This window comes from Schistocerca americana, unplaced genomic scaffold (assembly GCF_021461395.2).
Source record: "Schistocerca americana isolate TAMUIC-IGC-003095 unplaced genomic scaffold, iqSchAmer2.1 HiC_scaffold_1253, whole genome shotgun sequence".
Classification (NCBI taxonomy): Eukaryota; Metazoa; Arthropoda; class Insecta; order Orthoptera; family Acrididae; genus Schistocerca; species Schistocerca americana.
The window spans coordinates 7,501-12,500 of NW_025725323.1; the positions used below are offsets into that span (position 1 = coordinate 7,501).

At 51.7% G+C, this 5,000-nt stretch overlaps 1 non-coding gene across 1 annotated transcript in view; it reads left to right on the forward strand.

Moving 5' to 3' along the window:
• Positions 1 to 4,367: 4,367 nt before the first annotated feature.
• Positions 4,368 to 5,000, forward strand: part of LOC124563872 — a 1,910-nt gene continuing 1,277 nt past the window's right edge. Inside the window, exon 1 of the ribosomal RNA XR_006970398.1 lies at positions 4,368 to 5,000. This exon is cut by the window's right edge and continues 1,277 nt beyond it. This is a non-coding gene — a ribosomal RNA (small subunit ribosomal RNA).

The window sequence follows — 5,000 nt, forward strand, 5'->3', positions numbered from 1 at the left end:
CTTATCACGCACTACTCTCTGCCTGTAACAGGCACACAGACAATATCTAAGCACCAGCATGGAACAACACCCAGTGCATCCTCTCTGCCACATTAGACAATCCACACTATCATAACCAGACCGGGAGGTCCACTCGGAAAACAGAATATCCCACCCTTCCGACAACCACCATTGCTCAGCTAAGCCACCAACACCCACACATGTCCTACACAGGGGTGCACCCAACATCACAATACTGCCTCCTGTCACACCACACAAACAATGGCACGAATGAAAGACACAGGTCTGCCACAAGCATGGAATCAGAGCGCCGCCTGTTATGAGCCAAAGGTGCACCCTGACGTGGCAAATCAGATGATGCCGCAGTCATTTACTTACGATAATCACAATCAACAAACCAGCCCCCCCCCCCCCCGAAAACACCTTTCCTTACAACAATGTGTGCCTTAACCTAACCCGTATTGTGCCTTAACCTAACCCGTATTGTGCCTTAACCTAACCCGTATTGTGCCTTAACCTAACCCATATTGCGCCTTAACCTAACCCATATTGCGCCTTAACCTAACCCATATTGCGCCTTAACCTAACCCATATTGCGCCTTAACCTAACCCATATTGTGCCTTAACCTAACCTATATTGTACCTTAACCTAACCCATATTGTACCTTAACCTAACCCATATTGTACCTTAACCTAACCTATATTGTACCTTAACCTAACCTATATTGTACCTTAACCTAACCTATATTGGGCCTTAACCTAACCTATATTGGGCCTTAACCTAACCTATATTGGGCCTTAACCTAACCTATATTGGGCCTTAACCTAACCTATATTGGGCCTTAACGTAACCCACGTTGCGCCTTAACCTAACCTATATTGTACCTTAACCTAACCCATATTGTACCTTAACCTAACCCATATTGTACCTTAACCTAACCTATATTGGGCCTTAACCTAACCTATATTGGGCCTTAACCTAACCTATATTGGGCCTTAACCTAACCTATATTGGGCCTTAACGTAACCCACGTTGCGCCTTAACGTAACCCACGTTGCGCCTTAACGTAACCCACGTTGCGCCTTAACGTAACCCACGTTGCGCCTTAACGTAACCCACGTTGCGCCTTAACCTAACCCATATTGCGCCTTAACCTAACCCATATTGCGCCTTAACCTAACCCATATTGCGCCTTAACCTAACCCATATTGTACCTTAACCTAACCTATATTGTACCTTAACCTAACCTATATTGTACCTTAACCTAACCTATATTGGGCCTTAACCTAACCTATATTGGGCCTTAACCTAACCTATATTGGGCCTTAACCTAACCTATATTGGGCCTTAACCTAACCTATATTGGGCCTTAACGTAACCCACGTTGCGCCTTAACGTAACCCACGTTGCGCCTTAACGTAACCCACGTTGCGCCTTAACGTAACCCACGTTGCGCCTTAACGTAACCCACGTTGCGCCTTAACGTAACCCACGTTGCGCCTTAACCTAACCCATATTGCGCCTTAACCTAACCCATATTGCGCCTTACCCTAACCCATATTGCGCCTTAACCTAACCCATATTGTGCCTTAACCTAACCTATATTGTACCTTAACCTAACCCATATTGTACCTTAACCTAACCTATATTGTACCTTAACCTAACCTATATTGTACCTTAACCTAACCTATATTGTACCTTAACCTAACCCATATTGCGCCTTAACCTAACCCATATTGCGCCTTAACCTAACCCATATTGCGCCTTAACCTAACCCATATTGCGCCTTAACCTAACCCATATTGCGCCTTAACCTAACCCATATTGCGCCTTAACCTAACCCATATTGCGCCTTAACCTAACCCATATTGCGCCTTAACCTAACCCATATTGCGCCTTAACCTAACCCATATTGTACCTTAACCTAACCTATATTGTACCTTAACCTAACCTATATTGTACCTTAACCTAACCTATATTGTACCTTAACCTAACCTATATTGGGCCTTAACCTAACCTATATTGGGCCTTAACCTAACCTATATTGGGCCTTAACCTAACCTATATTGGGCCTTAACCTAACCTATATTGGGCCTTAACGTAACCCACGTTGCGCCTTAACGTAACCCACGTTGCGCCTTAACGTAACCCACGTTGCGCCTTAACGTAACCCACGTTGCGCCTTAACGTAACCCACGTTGCGCCTTAACGTAACCCACGTTGCGCCTTAACGTAACCCACGTTGCGCCTTAACGTAACCCACGTTGCGCCTTAACCCAACACACGTTGCGCCTTAACCCAACACACGTTGGGCCTTAACCCAACACACGTTGGGCCTTAACCCAACACACGTTGGGCCTTAACCCAACACACGTTGGGCCTTAACCCAACACACGTTGGGCCTTAACCCAACACACGTTGGGCCTTAACCCAACACACGTTGGGCCTTAACCCAACACACGTTGGGCCTTAACCCAACACACGTTGGGCCTTAACCCAACACACGTTGGGCCTTAACCCAACACACGTTGGGCCTTAACCCAACACACGTTGGGCCTTAACCCAACACACGTTGGGCCTTAACCCAACACACGTTGGGCCTTAACCCAACACACGTTGGGCCTTAACCCAACACACGTTGGGCCTTAACCCAACACACGTTGGGCCTTAACCTGCTCTGTAATTGTCATACGACGCGTTAAATTAGTGTGGTGTTGCCTAACTGCAACCCCCGCAATATAGTTTGCTACTCGCACTGCCTGGTCCCCAGAGTATCGCTTCATGTTAAACACCTTGCAGCTATACACTGTAATGCGGATGGCAGCAGGACGTACATGCTCAATGCCCTTCGCAGTTGTTCATTGGCATTTGCATGGCGAAGCACAGCCTACGTTGTGGTACGGCGTGTGTCAACTGTCCGCTGATGTTGTACGTCCAAATCACACACTGTACTGCACATTGGTCCTCATGTACTGAATGATACATCGTGGTACATGTGTGACCGTACCACGACTGCGCCAACAACGGCGAACCATACGGTCCAAATATTGTGCACTCAGCTACGTGTCGTCTCCCTATAAGAGCTGGATTGCAGTATGGTATGCCGTGGATGGCGATCAGCATGAGCCGTCTGTTGATGTAGTGGCGCGTGTTGTCAGACGTAGTCGTCTCTTCTCACACACCGTGATAGCATGGTGCACTGCGTTCCACATCTGCGACATGCGACAGAGGCCGGTTGACAGTCGTTCGCGCAATGGACATCGCATACGTACGGGGGCCACCTTCCACGTGTTCGCGAAGCGTGCACATGTTGTTGCGTGTATGTGGGCAGACATAGTGTGTCGTGACACCTGACACAGGCATGCAACAATCGTTGAATTTGCAAATGGCGATGGACGTCTACGTTTGCTGGTGACGTTACGCAAATGAACAACTGGTAAACGGTTGTGGTGCGGTTGTTCTCGCTAGAGGTGAATCAGTGATGGCGACGATCGGTTGAGCTACCAACCGGTTGTTTCAGCGATACCCACCATGCCCACGAACGTGAATGGCATGTGGGTGTGAAGCGATACGCGGCGGTGGCTGGGTGGGACCGTCCCCGGCCGGTGAGGGGGGGCCTCCCGGCGTGCTGGCCGCGCGGTGCGTGGGCGCACGCGCTACAGCCGGCTGGTGGGGGCGGCCAGTGGCAGGCGCGCCGGCCGACGGAGGCGGCAGGCGGCGCAGCTGCGCGCCGGCGCACCCTGCACGCGGCGCCGTGCGGCCAAAGTAGGTCCTCGCGGGCCCGGTGCGAAGCGCGGTGGACATCTGCAGTGTGCTGGTCCGATTGAGGACTGTGTGCGCTGAGGATGCGCCGCCGCCCGGCGCTCGGCGCCGCGACGCCGTCTGCTGCTCGGTCGCCTCTGCGGTTCTCGCAGGTGGTTTGTATCGCAGCTGTGCGGACGTGTTGGCGCGTGCGCTGTGCTGGGAGAGTTCGCTTCGGCACCCAAGTGGGGCTTTTGTCCTTCTGTGGCGCTGGCGTTGGAGCTGCCGGCCACCGTAGGTGGCGCGTGTTGTCTCCCGCCGGCAATGCCACGACAGCACGCTCCCGGGCCTCTGTCGGCAGCGGCAAGCTCAGTTGGGAGCACGGGTGGTCGCACCTAAAGCGTCTACTCGCCAAACTCCGGGCGATTGCGCCTCTCTCGAACCCGACCAAGTACTTAGGACGGCGCTGCGCGCCGCCGGGACCTGAGAGGGTTTCGAGGTGTATTGTGCAGGGGAGCTCAGCCTCCTCCTGTTTGCAGAATAATTGAGCGGACGCTTGCGTGTTCGCGCGGGCCCCCGGGACACACTCCCGGGCGGCCGGCTGCTCAGCTCTAGTTGACGCAGCTCCCTGGTTGATCCTGCCAGTAGTCATATGCTTGTCTCAAAGATTAAGCCATGCATGTCTCAGTACAAGCCGCATTAAGGTGAAACCGCGAATGGCTCATTAAATCAGTTATGGTTCCTTAGATCGTACCCACGTTACTTGGATAACTGTGGTAATTCTAGAGCTAATACATGCAAACAGAGTCCCGACCAGAGATGGAAGGGACGCTTTTATTAGATCAAAACCAATCGGTCGGCTCGTCCGGTCCGTTTGCCTTGGTGACTCTGAATAACTTTGGGCTGATCGCACGGTCCTCGTACCGGCGACGCATCTTTCAAATGTCTGCCTTATCAACTGTCGATGGTAGGTTCTGCGCCTACCATGGTTGTAACGGGTAACGGGGAATCAGGGTTCGATTCCGGAGAGGGAGCCTGAGAAACGGCTACCACATCCAAGGAAGGCAGCAGGCGCGCAAATTACCCACTCCCGGCACGGGGAGGTAGTGACGAAAAATAACGATACGGGACTCATCCGAGGCCCCGTAATCGGAATGAGTACACTTTAAATCCTTTAACGAGTATCTATTGGAGGGCAAGTCTGGCGCCAGCAGCCGCGGTAATTCCAGCTCCAATAGCGTATATTAAAGTTGTTGCG